This window comes from Petaurus breviceps, unplaced genomic scaffold (genome assembly GCF_028583685.1).
Source record: "Petaurus breviceps papuanus isolate PSGF00001 unplaced genomic scaffold, PetGlider_PUasm1.0 91133, whole genome shotgun sequence".
Classification (NCBI taxonomy): domain Eukaryota; kingdom Metazoa; phylum Chordata; class Mammalia; order Diprotodontia; family Petauridae; genus Petaurus; species Petaurus breviceps.
Genome location: NW_027187419.1, coordinates 92,890,196 through 92,912,295, shown reverse-complemented (window position 1 = coordinate 92,912,295; position 22,100 = coordinate 92,890,196). Strand labels below are relative to the sequence as shown.

Here is a 22,100-nt window from a genome sequence, read left to right as displayed (position 1 = left end):
CCCGCAGTTTCATTTCCCCCACTGAGTTTCTGTCTGTAAACTGCCCTGTCACGCATCCAGGAGATGCTGAGTGCCTAAATCTTTTACTGGAACACAGAAAGAAAAAAAAAGGCTAACCTCTTTCCCTTAAAGGCAGACTCAGTATTTCTATTTATACAAGGGCCTATTTAAATTATATTTTTTTGTTTTCAGTATTCAGACCCCTTAAACTAGTAGTAACTGAACCATCAGTTCTCAGCACAATGAAAGGAAATAATCACTTCAATTAAGAATTCTCATTGTATAGAAGACTGAAATCAAGAGACATGGCTCTTAAACATTACTTTGAAAACAGTAATATGATCTTTTAGATATAACGCTGAATCTCAGTTTCTGAATTTGTAAAATGAGGAAACTACATTAGGTGACATCTAGTGCTCTTTCAGCCCTTACAATCTGTGATAGAACAACAGGATTTCTGGTGTTTTGCTAATGTCTTCCTCTAATATGATATATTAAATCAACTCAGAAAAAAAAAGTGTAACATGTTTTCTTCCTCTCCCAAATCCTATTCCAACCTGCCCAATATTGTACAATAATTAATCGTGAGGCAAAGCCTCCCATGACACCTCTCAGCTCATCTGGGACATTGATTTTAAAAAGTTCCTGACCCATAAAAATTCTCCTCCAGTTCCCAGTTATCACCAACCCTTTCCACCCTCCCTTCATCCCAAGCCATGCTCCCCAGCACACGCAATTATAAGGAATTCAATGACGCATAGTAATGTACCTTTTTATGTAAGTATCAGCAAATGTTGCGCGACAAACCTCAAAATTTTGCAAAGAAAAGTACATTAACAGCACTGCTGGAAAAACCTCATTAAAATGTGTGGCTTCATGGCTGTTCCTTTAATGGCCTTTACTATATCCCCCTGGCCATAGGAAACAAAGAGTAGTTATATATATACACACACACACACACACACACATATATATATATACATATATATATAGTGAGTCCTTAGAATGAGCTATGATGGGAGGGCCCACCATTTATCTACAAACCTGATACCATAAAAGTTTTTTTCAAAAAAGTTATTTTTAAAAGTAATAAAATCATTCACCCTACACCTAAAGTTTTACTCACCCAGGGTATCTTTTTTTGGTTGCTCAGAAGAAATTGCTGACCTATAATATTCACAACTGCACTAAGCCCTCACTCCCACTATCAGTCTCAACTAGAAAGCAACTTTCCCCATGACTGTAAATCCTATTGGTCATTAAATGAGCATTACGGTTATTTTGTGAGTGCACTGTTTTATAGAAATCAATGGGAGTCTTGCATACAGAAGGACCGCAATTGATTTTTAGCCGAAGGAGTCAATTTGTAACATAGCCAGCATCTTTGAACTACTAATTGAGAAATTAAGAGTCATTGAATAGACACTAGCAAGCTGAAAGCATTCGAAACATCACAGAGATGGGAAAAACATTGTAGTGGCTTGATTTCCTTTTTGATGTGAGCATTTAAATGAGATGATTTCTCACTGAGAGGGACTCTTCAACTGAATAGTTTTTGAGGAGTGGGAAAAAGTGGGAAAACAGTGGGGCAGGAAAAAAAAATCCCTTTGGGTAGGTGCATCTACTGTTCAATCAGCCCCTGTAATGTTCACGGGTCTCAGGAAAGGAGACTGCATTAAGAGGTTCACTATAAGGGTATTTAATTCATTCTTTGAGGGTTCAAAATGTAAACATAGGGAAATTTCCCTTTTGGAATAAGAATCTCCTGCTATCTCATTTGGGGGTATAGAGGAGACAGTAATATCAATGTGTAAGGACTTCTTAAAAGTTCATTTATTCATTCATAAAACAAGTATTTATCCAGGAATGTACTATGCATTCAAAATCCTTTGCTAGATTCTGAAGGAATACTAAAGGCAGGACATGGTCTCTACTTTCAAGAAGCTTATAGTTTTACAAGCTTAGCTAAGGCCTGGACATAGTCTCCCAAAGAACAAAAATATCTGTTATATGAATGTGGGCTTGCCTCTCATGACACACCCCAGAACTGGAGATGAGGTTACTAATTCAGACACTCATCCTTAAAAGAACTACATGATTCCTTCCTCTCCATCTTACCCTTTTCCAGGTTGTTAATGAGCCTTATTGTTACTTTGTGAATACACAGGTATATAAAAATCAATGGGAGTCCAATGATTTTTTTTTTACCAAAAGGAGTTAATTTATAATGTAGCAGAAAGCTTTGAACTACTAATTGAAAAATTAGGAGAAGCATTGAATAGACATATAATTTTAAAAGTAATTTAAATTAAGTAATTTTTCAGTCCTGTCTGACTTTCCAGCACCCCATTTGGGATTTTCTTTGCAAAGATACTGGATTGGTTTGCCATTTCCTTCTCCAGCTGATGTTGCAGATGAGGAAATTGAGGCAAACAGAATTAAGTGACTTGCCCAGGGTCACACAGCTACTAAGTGCCTGAGGCTGGATTTGAACTCACAAAGATGAATCTTCCTGACGCCAGACCCAGCACTCTATCCCCTTCATCATAGCTAAACACTATGCACAGTTAGAAATATTTCAGAAAAAAAGGTACCTTGACAGGCATGATATGAATTCATTGATTTAAATACTTGTCCTCAAAATAACTACATTCCTTTTTGCCTTGTACCCTCCTGCTCTTGACAAACACATGTATGAAAAAACAATTGCATTCTTTTGTTTCATTCAAGTAACTTAAAAACTAGAAAGTCTAAGAAATCCTAAAAAATGAAAACAGAACCCTAATAATTTTACCCATTTTTCTTCTTAAGGGCTGAATAAAGAGGTCACGAACAAAGAGTAAAATTTCTGTCCTTTTCTGGTTGTTTTATTCTGTTATTTTCCCGTTGATGTGTTCAGAGAAATAGTTTAACATATTGGACTTGGCTGCTTGGAGTAAGGAGAGCTGGGTTCAAGTCCTGCTTCTGATACCTCCAGGCAAGTCATTTAAACCTCTCAGTTCCTCCAGGCAACTCTCTCAGGCTACAAACTGCAGAAAAGTTACCTATCTGTTTTAACGGAAGGAGTCTGAACATCTCCTACTCATGAAATTATGTCAGGACCAAAAATCAAGCAATGATTTTGGTCAATTTAATTTACCCTAGATCCGTATCTTCTTAAAATAATACTAGTAGAGTATTGAGAGTAAAAAAAAAAAATCTCTTTATATATGCTCACAGAGAATAGTTGAAAGAGCAGTAGGGTGGGACGGCAGAGCAATAGTTTCAAATTCTAAGCCTGGCATTAATTAGCTGTGTGACTGAGCAAAGCACTTCGTATTTCTGGGCCTCAGTGTCATCACCTTGAAAAAGGGGAAGCTGGACTGACTTGTACGGTTGCTGTTAGCCCTCATATTCTGTGATTTAGTATTTCTAAAATCTTACTCAGATCTCAAGAGGATTGATCTGTTTGAAATCTTAGAAAATAGTTAGGATATAATTTTCTTTGAAGCAAAAATAAGAATGCTTTCCCATTCTTGCAACACCTCCAGACAAGAAAATAATGGGCTTGATTCTCCTTTTGTAAATAATAAATGGGAACTGAAAAGAGGTAAACTGAAAAAGATAATGACAATTACAAAATAATTTCCTTATCAGAATTTTTGAAAATAATTTAAAGATTCATAAATTACTGAATGAGAACTATCAAGCTAATTAAAACCCAGTGAAATTTTGACTAGTGTCAGTGAGCTAAGTCACTCAGTCTGAGAGTATCTCCTATAAGAGTATGCAATAAACCTTAGATCTATTAGAGGAAGTACTTTCTCCAATCTGGAAATAAAGTAAGCCCAAACCACTTATAGAAAGTCCAGGGCTGCCAATGACATTGTTTGATCTGCATTCTTTTCTTTGCAAAGGAATGTGATTCTCTTTCCTCAAGAAAGAATTTATATCATACCTGGTCCTACTGCAAATAGTCTACAAGTCTCTGCTAAGTGTTGGGATGACAACATAGTTCATCTAATCAGATTACTCCTGTGGATCTATTTCTGGAGCCTAGAGACATCTATTTAACTCATTTCTAGTTGCTATTTGTTCACCTTCAATCAGTCTCCTGCCTGACTATCCCTCTCTGCACCTCTCAGAATATCAGTATACAGCAAAGTATGGGACCACACTCCTGAGGACTTAATTGACTGAAACTATGTCACGTTTGGCAAATAATTCCTTTATGATGAAAGACTTAGGGACAGATATTAGCGCATGGATAAAGTTAAAGCCACCTAGATTTAGCCACACAATGCGATTTAGAGGGTAGACTGAAATACAGCTTTTGTACTTACGGGTAAAATGATTAGAAGTGGATGGATTGACACTATCACCACTGTCAGCACTGTCACCGCTAAAAACTTCATCATCTGATTCCCGCACAGAGGAACAGGATGAGGAGCCCTCAACTTCTTCCAAATTCCTCTTTAAAATTCCACTCATCGCTGCAGCGCTGTCACATGTACCTGTAACAGGGACAGGAGCAATAAAGCATTGAAACATTTGACCGCTGACTGTGCAGCCAAGGTCTCTGAAGGCTTTTTTTTTTTTTAATGGGGACTCTAATTTTTTTTAGAGCCACGTACAATCAGTGATCATATCCATGCCCAAATGAATCTTTCCTGTGATTTTTTTTAAACAGTTAACAGAAGCATCCCATCATGACACATTGTTTTTCTTATTCACACTGACATCAGTCTCTTCTAAAAAATTAAGAGTATAGAACGAGAGGCACTGTACAAGGAAATACAATTCAATGTCTTGAAACATCAAACCCAGAATCAAATATATTTACTTGATTTGTACTGGAAGAGCATGTATTATCAATGACAAAGCCTCTCAGTCCAGAACAAACTAGATCATTCACTTGTAGGCAGTGGTACATTCAGGGCATACAGATTAAGAGGTGCTTCTGGCATACTGTCTTTATTCAGGTGCAGAGGCATATGCTTTCCTGGGGCTCTCCATCAGAAATAAAATGGGTTGCTAGGGATGGCTATAACTACAGAATTTAGATGCCTTATGTTACTAGCCAACTCAGTATGACCACATGGAACACTTACTTAGGTCCAATTCCAAGGAGGCTGATTGAACTGGGAATATATGGGGTGAATGAAAGTCCCTGAACTCTGTGTACCTCCTCTAAATTCTTGTACAGAATAAAATATTTACTTATTTCTCTTCAGCTTCATTCTCAATATAGTCAGTGCAGTCCAAAAGAATGTGGTCCTAAAATACACATTTTAAAATATTAATCAAACCAAGAGAAAATTTCTTTTAAAGAAGATGAGCTCTTAGAAACACCCCCAACACACACACACACACACACACACACACACACACACACACTCACACATACCCCACCTCCTTCCTCCCACGCCACATACCTATACAGTACTACCATTGTGTTGGATAGAGACAGCATGTCAAGTTGTAAGGGGAGGAATGGAAGAAATTGATTCTCTCACAATTTGCCTTTCCTAAAGATTACAGGCACTACCACAGACACTGACAAATGTAATCGTTTATCTTTAGTATCCCTCATAATATTGTACTATGTATTCTATTTGCATTCTTGTTGTTTTTCTCATTTTTTGGAGTTCATAAAGGAGCCCTAGAGAAAGGAGGATACTTAGATTATGACCCAAGCATGGCTGACCCTGTAGATAGGGCAGGTTAGAAACCCTTTTACATGTATAACTTGAAGAACGCAGAAAATTCCACTTATCCAAAAGTCTACCATGAAGCTTAGAATTCTTCCCAACAGAGTTGCTCTCTCACGTTAAGGGACTCCTTTAGAGAGGGCCCCTCTAAGAGGTAGATCTGTCACCTGAGAAGGGTGACATATTAAACCATCTAAATCCATTAAAATCTCATTGTGATAATCTGCCAGATTAGTTAGCTATTGCCCTGTAAAGTAAAGGTTAGGGGTCTGAAACAAAGTCACAGAACAAATATGTTTTGAAAGGGGAATAGAAAGGTCTGGGTTGCTTCTCAGGGCACACAGACCTACCTAGGTGAAATATCAAATTTGCATATCAAATGCTGGATAATGAAGGTTTAGCATCATGACCATCAAGGAAGCCAAAGTGCTGATAGGAAAAGTAGTAAATATCAGAAGTGAAGAAGAGAAGAGAAGGGAAGCCTGTGGGGGTTAGGTGTGAAGTGCTGCTGCCAATGCATTCTTCTTCCTACTTGACAATTTTTTTGTAGGTCTAACTCTAATTTCAGATTTTTCTGAACTGCATTGAATTGCATTCAAATCTAACTAATATTTGAAGATGGTAAAATTTTGCCCATTTACTTTCAGGGAGCAATAAATAAGATTCTAGATTTTTAGCTGGAGTGGACTTTAGAGGTCATTGAGTCTAACCGCCTTATTTTATAGACTAGAAAACTGAAATCCAGAGGGGATAAGTAAACTGTGGATCATCACACAGTTAGGAAGTATCTGAGGCAGGATCTGAACCCAGATCTTCTTGATTCGAAATCTAACACTCTATCTACTATACTGTGTTGGAAATGGAGCTCCTTCTGATAAATATGCTTAAAAAGTTTACAATAATGACTACACATAAACATATCCATATTACTTCAGAGAAATAACAAATTTCTAAGTTAGTATTAAAGAATTATGAGAATTTTTATGTATATAGAGAAAAGTAGATACATAGTAACTTAATATCTTGTCCAAAATCTCTTAGAAAATTAACAGCTGTGATTATGAACCTTTGATTCTGAAAATGTTGTTATTTTAAAAGCTTGTCTGTCTTTTTGATCAAATTCACATGATGACCAAGTGACTCCCCCGCCCCTTAATCTGGCTGTTTGCTTGTTTTTATTTTTATGTTTTCATTCCATATATATGAGCTGGATTTACTCGGTGTGGGATAGAACCAAGTGAAAGGATCATTGCTGGTTTCTACTTCAGAAGGTGAGCATATCCATATATCGTGTACTGGACTGATTTTAAGGTTAAATGATGAGGTGACATCCACCAGGAACTCTTAAATCTATATATTTCAGTGACTGTTTAACTGTTGAAGTTTTCTCTGAAAAACTCATGGGGATCAGGATAGTAATTCAATTGAGTTTTTAAGATGTTTATTGAGTGTCTACTAACTTCAGAGAGCTACATGCTGTCAGATATTAATTTGTAGTTACAGGGGTTTCTCAAATTGAACATTAAGGAGAAAGGCAGATTGGATCATCCTTGGGAAACAGTAAAGTTGTTTTTGTTTGTTTTTAACAATCTTAAGTTGTTCTCTTTTTAAAATTTCACTATTCTTTTAGTGATGCTACATAGCAATGAGTCCTGAAATACTACAGTCTCAAAAGAGTTGAAGCTAAGGCTCCCCCAAAGGTCAACGAAGATGGTGTGTGGGTGGGAGATAACCGTAACACACTGCCAAAGTGGAACTAGTCAAGAGCAAAGGGGTCATCAAAGAAATACAGAAGTGAGGAAGGAGATGGGCTGGCAGTGGGGTGTAAGGAGTACTATATGTTCCAATTGTACCCTTATGATGTCAAGAAAACATGAGGATACCTTCCCTTAGTATCCTGGGTGGATCCCTAGAGCATATCAGATGGGAAGACATGCACAAGAGGTATACAAGATAGGCAGATATAGATGAGATGTGACCTGCATTACTGGAGTTTGGAAGGGCATAACCACATGGATGGGGTCATGGATTCATTGATGTACTGAAATGGAGGACTTTGTTTAGAAACCATTGTGGTGATACCTTGGATTGTATAATTTTTATCATACATACATCTATAAATATATATAATTTATAAGCAATTGGCATTATTTCAGTATACATTTTAGTCTCTGGAAAGCATAGTTTTATAAAAAATTGTAAGAAAGATTAAACCAGCGTGGCTAGGTGGCGCAGTGAGTAAAGCACCGGCCCCAGAGTCAGGAGGACCTGAGTTTGGTTCAGGCCTCAGACACTTAAAACCCACATAAAAAAAAACAAAAACAAAAACAAAAAACTAGCCATGTAACCTTGGGCAAGTTAACCCCAATTGCCCTCCAAAAGGCCAAAAAAAAAAAAAAAAGGGAAGATTCAATCAAAAGCCTTGGAGGAAAAAGAGCCAAAAAGTAGAATGGAAGGAATATAGTTTTGTTTACTTCATCCCTCTTCCTCTCCCCTCCCTTGGCCTCCCATGAGTTAATCTGCCAGCTCACCTGGCTGAATCAATCCTCCCTTCAACTCTTTATATCAACTATCCCCAGACTATGCCTCATCCCATCCATTGAACTGTCCACCCATCAAGACCTAACCAGTACAGTAATCTGGCTCTCTGTCCTTTCAAGTATCCTTCCCCACCTTTCTATTTCTCAATCAGGGAATAATAATTAAATCAACAAAACCATTGCTACTGGAAAGTACATGACAATTTACTTTCCTATGGCTTCACTCATAATGCTTATGACTGCCAAAATAAAGCTAGCTCTCTTCCCTGGCTACTATGCCTTAATATGTACTCTATCACTCTAAATAGAATGGTAGTCCCCTGAGGGCAAGGGCTGTTTCATTTCTGTATTTGTATCCCCAGCACAATCCTTGGCACGTAGCAGGTGCTTAATCAATACTTGTTGAATAACTGATTGATCCTAACGCATGGAAAACCCTTGTAAAAATATTCCTTTTTTTTGCTGTTGGCCACTCTTTTCCTACTGTAATCCCTGTGGTTGTAACATAGAATTTGCAATGTTGCAATTATTTCCATGGCAACCGACAGCAAAATCATAAACAAAGGACTGTGACTTGACTGCAGAAGAAGCTTGGTTGGGAAAGAAATTAAGATGGTTCTACTTCCACTGATATGTTTCTAGTAATAGGCAGGAAGGAAAATCAGACAGAGAAAGGAAGAAGACATTTAGCATCAATGACCCTCAATATATTTGTCCTGTCACACAGAGACTTAAATGAAAGTAATTCCGAGCAGCATTTAGAACCGTGGAACAGCAGAAGGCATTGTCTTTGAAAGGATGTGGTTAAAATAAAGTGTTAAAAGGGAAAAGTAAAGATCCATTCCAATTGTTTTTTTCAGCATTTAAAAGAAGGAATAATATGAGCAGGGTTTTGTCAGAAGTAAAAAAAAAATTAAAATTCTACTTTATGCTCTTCCAGTGACTTATTTTGAAACCATAGGACAAGAAATCTCATCACAATTTTCCTTTATCTTATGAATGGGGGACGTATTACTGACTTCATTTCATAGAACTCCTTTGAGGAACACACATGTGAAAGAGACATAGAAAGAGACAGAGACAGAGAGAGAGATCCTAGATCTCAAGTTGGATGGGATCTGAGTGGTTATCTAGTCCAACTCCTAATTTTATTGATAAAGAAACTGAGGCCAAGAAAGATGGTAGTGATTTGATCAACATCCTACAAATTTCTAAGTGTCATGACTGGAACAAGAACTCAGGTCCTAGAACTTCAAGCTCAGTACCTGCTTCCATTACACTGTACTTTCCCCCTTTAAAAAATAAAAAGTACAAGCTGCTAAATAAAGGTACTTTAAAATGCACCAAACAAAATAATTCATTTAGCAAACATTTATTCTATGTAATATACTATATTTAACATTGAATGTTAGTAACAAGATTTGTTATCTCTTTGGCAGTATGGAAATAATTGTAAACATGTGTAAATATACTTCAAAATTCTCAAGATCTATGATTTCGGGGTGACTAGGTGGCACAGTGAATAGAGTACTGGCCCTGGAGTCGGGAGGACCTGAATTCAAATCCAGCCATAGACACAACACTTACTAGATGTGTGACATTGGAAAAGTCACTTAACCCCAATTGCCCTGCCTTTCCCCCCTCCAAAAAGCAAAAAAAAAAAAAAGATCTATGATTTCATCAGTGTGGATACACCACCCACTAAGGTAGATTGCAGTCCATCCATGCTTAAAGACAGGAGTTGGTAAACCACAGTCTATGGGCCAAATCTGGCCTGCTGCCACCTTTTTTTCCCACCAGCCTGGGAGCTAACAATATTATTTTGCATTTTTAAATATAATAAATTTTATTTTAAAATGCATAAACCATTCGTAACTTACTTGTCATACAAAACTGGCAGTGGGCCAACACTTGGGTCTTAGTTTCCAGATCCCCACTTTAAGAGACAGTCTTCTAGAGTACCTGTGATCAGAAACATTTATAACCTGACTGCCAGTGTTCTAATGATGAACCTTTCCAAATTTGTCTGAGTGGGTCCTTAGACAAACCCACATTCTGTCATCAGGCTTGTACACAAAGCCTTTCCAGTCTGGTGGAAATGAAAAAAGAATTTTGTCCTCTTCTCTCATAGCCTTTGAGAATCTAAAGTCACCTCTCTGACAGCATGAATCTTTGGAGTAGGTATTTAGTGGGTGAAAATGTTTACAAAATACCTTTCAAAGTAATGATAATGATAATAAACTTGTACAATCCTTGACTCTGGATTTCATCAAGAAAATAACACATAATCATCTGATCAGAATCAAGAGAATGAAGCATTCAGCAGCCAGATCTCCCTTTTTTAGGATGCTTTATATAAAATATAGGAGTTTCCCTGTATTTCCACATCATGCTATATCACCTTTACATAGTGAAGGACTAAAAGACAATTATATCACAGTGTCAATTTAATTATTCATACAGTGGGAAAATACCAGGGCGAAGAAAAAAATCAGAAACCCCAAACCTGCCGATCATGAGTGGGTTCTCTGTTCCTCTTTTTTACTCACTAATGAGAAGCTTATTTAGTAAGGATCCATTCCCTGTAGGAAGGAAGAATCTTTAAAGCTGATTGACAGGGTAGAGAAGCTGGTTGCTATAGTCTATTACTCATATATTCCAAAAGCTTCAAGTCCAGGGTTTTCCAAAAGTCTGCTTGGTTTTATGCTATTAAATAAAACTGCACCCAAACTTCTGGGACATCCTGATCAGGTCATGAACAGGGTTCGCCTAGTGGGGACAAAAAAAGAGGCTGGATGAGGCAAGGAGATATTGGGGAAGAAAACTCATACTCTTCAGGCCCAGTCCACCTGGCAACTCAACTGGTGACTCAAAGGTCCTCAGATTTTTTTTCTACTTCATTCATACTAAATCTATCCTTGCTCGCTACATATCTCTCATGTATCCAAGAGATGCCAAATGAATACTAACTCTTTCACAGCATAGCAGCAAGGGAAAATAAGTTCAGCTTCCTTCACCTAAATATGGACCCTGCCTTTCTGTTTGCAGGAAGGACTATATAAGTTGCTTTTTTTTTTAATTTTATTTTATAAATCAGACTCCTCAAATTGATGGTAACTGGTCCATCTGTTTTCAGCACAAAAAAAGGATATAATTATTCATTTTAGGCAGCTCCATGAGGTAGTGGGGACAACTAGATGGCACAGTGGATAGAGCACCAGGCCTGAAGTCAGGAAGACTTCCTGAGTTCAAATCTGGCTTCAGATATTTACTAGCTGTGTGACCCTAGGTAAGTCACTCAACCCCGTTTGCCTCAGTTTCCTTATCTGTGAAATAAGCTGGAGAAGGAAATGGTGAACCATTCTAGTATCTTTGACAAGAAAACCCCAAATGGGGTCACAAAGAGTCAGGTATAACAGAAAAATGACTCAACAAATGCTGTGGTGGAAAGACCACTAACCTCAGGAGTCATGGACAGGAGACATTACTTTGACAAGCTATGTGACTTGTTGCAGAAATCTCCAAAATAATTTTCTTTTATAAATTGTCATGGAACTTTGGACAGGATGAAAGAATAAACTTTATTTCAAAAAGGCCTAATAGCCATTAGAACTTAGAAGAACTTTTAAGTCTTTACACTAATATTAAATTGGTTTCTAGGTCTCTGTTTCCTCATCCATAAAACGAGGGGATTGTACTCAATGGCCTCTGATGTCCCTTCTAGCTCTCAGACTACAGTCCTTTTATCCTGTGACCGTACCAGCATTCTCCCCATTGTCAAGATTCAGTTCTACCAGACTCCCCTCACTGGAGAGGAAAAGGAAGGACACGGGAAAATGTCAGGATCTAGACATTGTAGACACAGATTTGAATTATCAGAGAATGATTATAACGAACATGGAAAAAGAACACAAGACTCAGAAAAGGGCCAGTTAGTTTGGTGAAATGTAGCTTATTAAGTTATCAAATCCACAGCCTCCTCATCCATATGGTAATACATAACTATGTGCCTTCATGCACTCTGGGAGGCATGTAAGAGTTAAATGGAAGAACCACACCTCATGAAAGAGCAAGACAAACACAAAGACAGGAAGTTAGAAATAGCATTTGCACGTGGCTTTAAGATGCTTTGTAAAACCAAAATACCACTTCGCTTTGATACTTGGGTGGATATTCCTACAGTTTCACTCCTTTGAATAACCGCCTGTCTGTTGCAGATTAAAACCTTCCCACATAATCTAATTCAGTGAAATTCTCATCCACATTTTCCTTTAGACCCTCCACAGAGTATCCACCCAATGCACTCTTGGGAATAGGTATTTATTTACACAGTGTCTACTAAGTGCCAGGCACTGTGTTAAGGGCTTTACAAATATTATCTCATTTGATTCTCACAACAGGTAATGTAATTATCCTCATTTTACAGTTGGGGAAACTGAGACAGACAGAGGTTAAGTTTCTTGCCAAGGGACACTCAGCATCTGAAGCAAGATCTTCAGGCCTAGGGCTCAGTCCTCCACTCCATCTACCTGCTTTTCATCTTTCTAACTCAGACATGTCAGTGTAGACCTTAAACAGTTGCCTCTCATTCTTGTTTGATGACTACCTTTCTTCTTTTTTTTAGATGTATTTGTTAGATTTTTTTCTTGCCTGCCAATCATTATTAGTGGTAGGGGATATCACCATAGTGACTTAGTGTTGGGGTCACATAGGTAATATGTGGAGCTTACTTACACCCATCATGAATATCTTTACTGTCCTCCATTTTTATTCTTCTCATATCATTCTATTTCATGATTTTCAAATGTAGTGTCATTGTAAGAATATTATCATTAAAGAGATAGGCTTTTGTGGCATCAGGCAATTTGGGATCATTAGAAGATCTACTCAGTTTCTAAAATGAGCTATAGCCTAATCTGTCTCTCCTAATTTCCCTCCTGTAGAATCTCTCTCTTTTTATCTCTTCCATTTCCACTTTTACCACTCTTTTCTAGGCCATCACCAAGCTACACATGACTTATTCTAATACATTTTAATTGCTCTCCTCATTTTTGTATCTGCCCCCCACCTCCAATTCTTTTTGCATATTTTACCAGATTATTATTTGTAAAAGACTATTTCCATAATAATTTTCCCTATTTAATAACTTTCTGTGATCCTCCATCAACACTCAGTTCTCTTGTTTAGTGCCAAAGACATCAACATCCTCTCCTTCACATACCTTTACAATATTATCTTCTACTATGTACCAGCAGTAATGATTTGATCCAATCAACTTATTTCCTTCCTGATTTTTGAAGTTATTTATGCCTTTCCATATTAGTTAATGCTTTGTCCCTGCATAGATTCTCTGCCCTCACCCTAAATGTTACCTATCTTTCAAGGCTTATCACAAAGCTCACTTCTTTCAATCCTGATCATTCTACTCCACAGTGTTCTCTCCTTTTGTAACTCTCATAACATCATCAACTTTTTTGGCACTAAATCATAAATTGTCTTATGCAATTATTTACATAGTCCACATAAGTTTTGTTTCCTCATCTTAATTATAAACTTCTTGAAATGTTGTTGTTCAGTAATTCAGTCATCTCTGACTCTTTGTGACCCCATGGAGGGGTTTTGTTGGCAAAGATATTGGAGTGGTTTACCATTTACTTCTTCAGCTCATTTTACAGATGAGGAAATTGAGGCAAATGGGGTTAAGTGACTTGTCCAGTGTCACACAGCTAGTAAGTGTCTGGGCCGGATTTGAACCCAAGTCTTCCCCACTCCAGACCTAGGACTCTATCCACTTAGCCAGCTAGCTGCCTCTTCTTGAATTTAGAGACTATGAAAGGTGTGTCCCAACAGTACCCTGTATAATGCTATGGACATCGTGGATGCTCAATAAATTATGCATTTTAAGTATTCAATAAATTACAGAAAATATAAGTTATTCAAAATTTATGCATATCTTGGGGTCATTAGAGAATATATTCTTGGTTTCGAAAGACATTTCTTAGTTAACAGTTAACAGGAATGCCCTTAAGGTACACAGCATTTTCTTGGCACTTGCAACACACAGAAGAAAAAAGGACACAATTCTTGCTTCTTATTCCTGACACTAGTATGATTTCTGTACAAGTTAATAATTTCAGTGAGAAGAATCACTGCCATTCAAATAATTCTGTAACAATCTTTTTTCTTCCTATTTCTTTGGTTGTAGACCTGGAATTCCTAGACTTAACTCCATCATTTAAATGGAACTGAGATTCCAAAAACCACATTTCTATTTTAAGGTTAGAAAGTCCTTTGTGTTGTGATTTCTCAATTAATTAATGGCTTATGAGATTAAACATTATTTTTTTTCTTTGGCACATAAAAGAAACAGTATGGCCACAGGAAATAATAGTATTGCCATTATCTGAACCTCTTTACTTTAAAGTTTCACTTGCAACTATCTCAAGTACTCAAAAACACAAATGAATTTGTGATCTCATGAATCTGCATGTTCCCTTCCCCTATGCAAACTTCAGTTCATCTGTGTCTCCTGATTCTGAATGATTCTTGTTCACAACATTCCATAATTTTGTTATAGGGAGCTCCATACAATGTGCCAGGGGGTTTCCTTGCTTTCCCTTGACACTACAAAGATAGCAGTGAAAAGTTTGGCTGTCTCCCTGTCATTCCTTGCCCCCACCACATGATCAGCCTATCATTCTTTTCCCATCAAACATTTCTCTGATGACATCTTTTCCTATTATTCTTTGAAGTCCCTCTCTGGCTCATTTTGTATCCTGTTCAATCCCACCATATTCCTCTCCATTTCCCTGGGTGTGTTAAACATTTTCACTTCTCAGAAAACTATCATGTTCCATGTCTAACAGACACACAATAACTATAGCAAACATTGATATTAAAAAGGCCTTTCCATGAGAAATTTGGGATTAGTAAAAGACCTTTGTAACTTTCTGCAGGCAGTCCAGTTTGCATTATTCTTATAACTTAATTCTAGTTCTAATTCATTATCCATTTTTACTCTTTGTGCGAGATATACATACTAATGGACAAACTCTATACGTTGTCTGACCAATTCGTGTCAAATTCAGGCAGCAGAAATTCCTCATCCACGTGGTTTTTTTCTATGTGGATGGTCAGCCAAAATCTTGAGGGGTTATGGACCCAGAAAGTAAGAGAAAATAATTACTTTGTTCAGTTATGATTGATAAGATAGATAAAACTCTAGGCTCTTGTAACCTTCTATATCAGCAGAAAAAAAAAATGTACTGTATCATCATATTTAGAAGCATGGCATAGTGGATAGAGAGACAGCCTTGGAATCAGGAAGACTTGCATTTGAGCTCTTCCTCAGACATGTACTGTGTTACCCTGGTCAAGTCACTAGTATCTCAGTGTCCAAGGAAACTCTTTAAAACTACAAATTGCAGAGGTGCCAACCTGTATCAATAAAGTTCCTTATCTGGGAATTACCTAGAATAATGTAATCATTAATCCAGTCCCTACCTCTATTCCTAGCTCAATGAAATAATCACTAGGATTGGAAGACACGATGGGTTCAACTAAGAAGGAACTATGTCAAACCAATTCCATTTTTCAAATGAAACAGGTAGCTTGGTAGATCAGGTGTATTCAATAGCCCTAGACTTGGTGGTGAAAACAAATGGTTTACAGAGAACAGGAAGTCCTGTTCTTGATGGCCCCATAATCACCTGCAGTCAGCCTCTCAGAAGCAGATTTCTATATGGCCTTTGTTCTAATGTATTCATACTGCATCTTGTATCAGTATTATCAGTGGGCCCATTAGGGGGTTCTCTTAGCCCTGCGACTTTAAGACCTTTTCTTTTTCACCAATATCTTATGCCTACTTCTCATCCCTTAATTGCTTTCATTTATGGGCCACCTTGCCAGGTTGACACTATTATTTAAAATTAAAGTGATCGTTACAAGTAAATACAGCACTATACAAAAAAAGCAATGAACTGGTGGAACTACAAGAAATTGAGGGGGGAAAAGGTTTTATAATTGCTGGTAGCCGTTTCCACAATCTACTGTCTTTTTTGTCTTATTATGCTGTCAGTAGCATAACCAATAGAATCCTGGGAAATGAAAGAGGACAAACATTGGTTTTCTGCTGCTAACCTAGCTGGAAATACAAAAGAAAATGAAGATCTTTGTAAATACATCCCAGGGACCTATTTAGGAATTTATTTCATTTATCTGGTTGGGCAGTAGTGATATACCCCATAATACAACAACTTCTAAAAATGTTTTAGACACTCAGTAGGAAACATACTAAAATCTGCTTTTAGCCATGAACAATAAATATATAAGTTGTCACAGAGACCATAGGTGACAATGATAGCTAATGGTCTTCATCGGGGGATGGGTCCAAAGAGAAACTCAAAAAAGGTCATGGGATCAGAGTTCCAGAGCTGGAAACACTTGGGAGGCCACCTAGTCCAATCTCTTCATTTTGATGTTCAGGAAAATAAGACTCGGGGAAGTTAAATAATTTACTCAAGTTCATATAGGTAGGAAGAAGTTTCTGGTTCCACTGTATCCAAGTTGTTGCTTCTATGCTATAATTCTATGCTTTGCACACTTTGCATCAAACTCAATGCAGCCTCATGCTTTTTCCCTCTCCCGTATGCCTTTTACCTTCTCTAACATACATTTGTATGTTGTCTTGATACCTCAAAGGAAAAAAAATAGTGATAGGGACTCACTCATTGTTAGTGGTTATTGTTGTAAGAGATTTCAAGTGACTCAAGGATAGTATAGAAATAATTAGTTGGCCTACATTCATGGTGTCTCTTCACCACCAATATCTCTGCTAATACTGGAAGATAACCACCCTAGGTTTCAATCCAGCTACATTTAATGCTGTATTTAAAAGATTCATTATCACAACCATTTTTCTTCTTGGCCACATGATATGGAATGATGGCGCCCTAATCTCTCACCAAAATATTGTCTCTGCTGTTGTGTTAAGTGCTTTTAATTAGATCTAAGTTTTTATAGTTGCTGAGACCATCATTATCTTATACTCTAACAGATGGAATGTGGGTATATATTTAGATACAATAGTAATTCTTGGGCCAAATTGATTGTTTTCACCTGTCATAACATTAGGACACTAAGCAGTGCATAAGCATCTAGTAAACTACTTAAGTTGGGGAATTACAATGCCTGAAATAAAAAAAAATATGATGAAAAAATAGCAAAATAATCCATTGCACAGCATTCTTCAGTTGCAATGGTAGAGCCATGAAATATAGCTGTTGCCTTGCACTGCTGGCCACTTTTCCCTGAATGAAGTTTGTATTTTCTACTCTTGTTGCCTGATTCCACTAAAGTCTTTGCTCTCAGGAACTAATAATACAATACAACAAGGAAAAATCTTGACTGGCAATATTTTTGAAAGTCAAATCTCACCATAGCACAAATGTGAATGGAGTTATTCACTTGGCCAAGTGACCGTAATCATATAACACAATCTAGACATCATGCAACATAACACAAGCTTTATTTCCAGTGGTAGTAACACCCGCTCTTCATTTCCAGTCAAATAGGGCCCTGGGCCAAACTGGCACAATTCCATTACAGATGTAAAGCTGCCTTTTGATATTAGAGAGGAAGTTGTTAAATGTTTCATTTTCCTAAGTACATTTTGTGACACTTAAGAGGCCCATATAAACTTACCTACAAATCTGGCAGGCCAGTTTTAGCAAATAAAGAAGCATGAAGCCATAATTACATACTGTTTCTAAAGTGTATTTTTAAATTGTCTATAGTTCAGAGCTTTTGCTATGCAACAGATTATTTTCAGAAACCTAAAAGTGTGCCTGATTAATTTTGATTGTCTCTAAAATGGGGGTTACATACATTAATCTCATAATCCATTTACTAATCCATCTGCTTTATTGTTAATATGCTCATTAATATTGTCTAAGTTTATAATGAAAGAGCTACTGAGAACATCTCTCTTGCATATGGTAATTAATCAAAACCAAATATTCACTACTCTCTTAAATTATCATGGAAGATAATATATTGACATTCCAAATTAATTTGTTATTAAATTATGTATTGACTGGAAATTAAATATTTTGAAACAATGTATAATAGTTTAGTATTAGACTTCCTCTGTTGCTAACAAGAATTCTAATATGGGCTAAGAGTAATATTATGAAAATAAAGTATTTACTTTCTCATCAAAACTGACTGAAATGAAACTATTCTTGGAAAAAGAAAAATACAGCTAAGAAGATTTAAATTTCTAGAGGAATAAAAGAGCAAGCATAGCAGCAAAATTGTATTTTTTCTGCACTGAGAGCTGATAAAAATTGTGTGTGTGTGTGATTGGGGGAGACATAGTTATTCTTAAAATACACAAAGATTAAAATTAAAAAGATGCAATTAAGTATATAATTAGTTAAAAAATTTTATAGGGAAAATATATTGTTAGTTTTAAATAAAAAGCACTCAGTTTTAAAATGCATTGCTTGCTATTATGGTGATAAGAATCTTCATTAGATCTTGGATGAGCTACTTAAACATCATAGCTTCACTGTTTAAAGCAAGAACAATTTAGAGTTTGAGACAATACGTGAATTAGAACATTTTAAAGAGATTCAAAGATAAGGGGAATATATGTGTTACAACATTTTTACAATTTCAGTCCATAAATAATCTTTAATTTAAATCACCACCAGCATCATTCCTATTCTGAAAATGCATCATAGATAGTACACATTAAATATTATTTTTTAAAACTACAGAAATACACATTTTGACACATGAAGGAAATTTTCTTGATTTAACCTGTAATTCAGTGTGGATTGAACTAGTTCAAAAAAGGGAAAAGGAAAGTAAATCCAAAGATGATTTGAAGTTGGGTATCATGATGTTCATATAAATTTAAAAAAAACTATTTTAAATAATGAATTCACAGAAAACACAAAGAATCTTGCCTAGACAGCTTTCACAAAGCAGTCATAAGTACATTTTATTTGCCTTATGTTTTAATCTCCTACAGACAGGAATCTTTTAGCTGTTCTCTCTCATATTTATTCACTCTCATCCTCTTCTACTCTAAAACATACACACTTACGGTCTTTCTTTTCCCAGTAGACTGTGCAGTTAAAGCTGCTATAGTTATCTCATTTTTACAAGGCTTACAGACGTCTGCCAGCCGCTGATAGGAAATACTGGACGAGCAATGGCATATCTATACTTCATCCAAAATATGCGCGCCATTAAGGAAATTATAAAAACTCGTAACAATATCCTCTGGTTTTATTCAGCATCTCTCCCATAGTGATTATTAAAAGGATGATATTTTTAGCCAAAGAAAGCAAAATGCATCTGCAGCAGCTGGTTTCCAAGGAGACAGAATAATTTAAAACCATGTGGAACTCTGCTCTCTAATTTTCATCAATTCCCCTTCATTCCTGAAGGTAGCTTTATTCAGAATTCATAATTTAAAAGATATAACTACACAGACAAGAGATATCTGCAACCCATTCCTGAAAAAACATAATTCTAGTTACATGCCACCTTAATTACTTTTTAATGGATTAATATTTGAAATTATTTTTTGTCCACTGCTTTGTGTTAATGGCAAATTCAGATGTATCCATGACTAACTGGAAACACTTTCAAAACTGATGCATTATACAATTATTTCTGAAACATAAAACATGATTTATAACATAACTTATTATATAGGCTTTAAGTAGGTCAATATGACTCTTTAAATATGTAAAATTCAGTGTCTATTTTTTTCTAAGTTAAAAAGACGGTATTTTTCTACTCAATTAGATAATTATTCAAGTTTTTACTAGTTTTAAAAAATAATTTCTTGAAGTTAAACTATGCACTGAAAAGAAGAAATCATAGTTATTCTAGCAGATTATCTTTTTATGTTTCATCAGTTGGAGAAATATTGAAAAAGTAAATGAAAATACAGCCAAAGTTTTCTATTTTAAAATTCACTTCAACAAGTACTTTTTGACCACGTGTTACATGACCAGGTTAGTAATTGCCTTCCAGAGAAAAACAAATATGTTCTAAGATTTTCACCCAGAAAACTACATATGTACATAATCATTTCCTTTCATTTGATGTCATCATTTGAAAAAAAATGTACATCCGATTCATTAAATCACTTGAATATATATGCAAATATGTTTATGACCAATGGGAAGATTAACGCATTCCCCTTTTTAATTGATTAAATCTATATATTGTTGACTTTTCCTACTTATCTTGAGGGGGAGGGGTGAAGGAGAGAATCATCTTTTAAAGCACTACCATGTCCTAATTTTAAAAATGAAACCTTAATCCTTCAGCTGTCTTCAAAAGGAGAATTACTCACATTACCGATGAAATAAATGCTGTGTTGGAATTTGTCTTTAAACATATTTGCTTCCTGGATGAAATTGCTGTTGCAGTAGTAGGTCAATTAAACCACCATTTCTTTCCATAAGGTAACCCCCTCAAAAATGAGGTTGCCCAGCATTTCGGGATGAAAATATGTGCATGTCTATTGACAAGCACAGTCTTACAATTCTTCCCTGATTTAGCACAGTTTAATTTATTAAATGAAAGGATTCCAAGCCCTCAACTGCATGAAACTCTCCCTAAGCAGTTAGTTACAGCAAATGGCTTAAGGAAACACATAATCATAGTACGTTAGTGCTAGGGGATGCCGCAACAATTGGCATAGACGGGAAAGCTGTTCTCACTCATCCACCTTGTCTGTGCCATTATAAAAGGACACTGCGTGTCACTTAGAATAGATTGCATATTCAGTGATGGCTCCATTTTCTCTGAACCATTGGAATGCAGGCAGCTTTCCTTGTCCTTTCTTTGATCCCCCATGCTACATGCTTAATGTTTAAAGACTAAGGAATACCCTTAGCATCATTATCTGTGGATTTACCTCACTGATACTTGTAGAGAAAGTTATCCTGTGCTAGACCTGCCACTGGCATCGTTATCAGCTGAGATTTCTTATGGGGAGAAAGAATAGCTCATTAGAAAGGCTGCCTCATGGCGTGAATGCAGTCCAAATTACATGGCCACGATCAGAATAATTTTCACGTTATAAAATTTGTCCCATAACAACTTAGAAGGTCCCTTGTGTTAAGGATTCTGCCCCTCCCCCCCCCTTACCTGTATATTTGGTTTCTGTACTTCAGTTCTGTCAGAGCCGACTGATGAGCTTACTCCTCCCTCATCCATCCATCAGACAGCAACCAACCAATAACAAAGAGCTGATCCTGGCATTCTCTGGCTCATGCTCGCTGCTTTACTTCCATCCAGTGGTCCCTCCCACCCATGGCTCATTTAGAGGACAAATCCATGTAGCTGGGAGGGGGAAAGGGAGTGGCAGAAGAAAAAAATAATTCTGAGAAGAAAGCTAAGAAGAAAGGGATCATGGTCAGAAATTAGAGTTCACACAATAGCCCCAAACTACAGAGCCTAACTCTGCTGCAGATAAATTCAGATGAGGAAAAAGGTCCCCCTTTCTTTGTTTTCTACTCTATCAGTGAAGTGAGTAAAGTACTAATAATGATCCATGATTCTAAAGGGCTGACCACCTGAAATACAAGCAAAGCACCTATTCTGAAAGAGGCAAAATGTCCATATTCCAGCTTCTGATCATTCTCTGTGAACCATCTACAGGTTCTCATTGTCTTTCAGTGTACACACTAAGCTGGCTGAAGTGTGGGTATCAGTGTTAGACTGGGTTCATTCCATCTGCCTGAAGATTAAAAATTAAAATGAATCAAAATGCTTTTAAATCTTTTTATCATTTGCCTGCAACATCCATTTGGCAATGTTTCTATATGAAATAAGTTTT

At 36.6% G+C, this 22,100-nt stretch overlaps 1 protein-coding gene across 1 annotated transcript in view; it reads right to left on the bottom strand.

Moving 5' to 3' along the window:
• The window catches only part of CSRNP3 (cysteine and serine rich nuclear protein 3), a 252,559-nt gene extending 231,079 nt beyond the window's left edge, over positions 1-21,480 (bottom strand). Inside the window, exons 1-2 of the mRNA XM_069079688.1 lie at positions 21,410-21,480; positions 4,323-4,493 (exon numbers count right to left, since the gene is read on the bottom strand). The gene's annotated coding sequence lies outside the window, so the exon portion shown is untranslated. The remainder of the gene's footprint in view (positions 1-4,322; positions 4,494-21,409) is intronic.
• Positions 21,481-22,100: the final 620 nt, after the last annotated feature.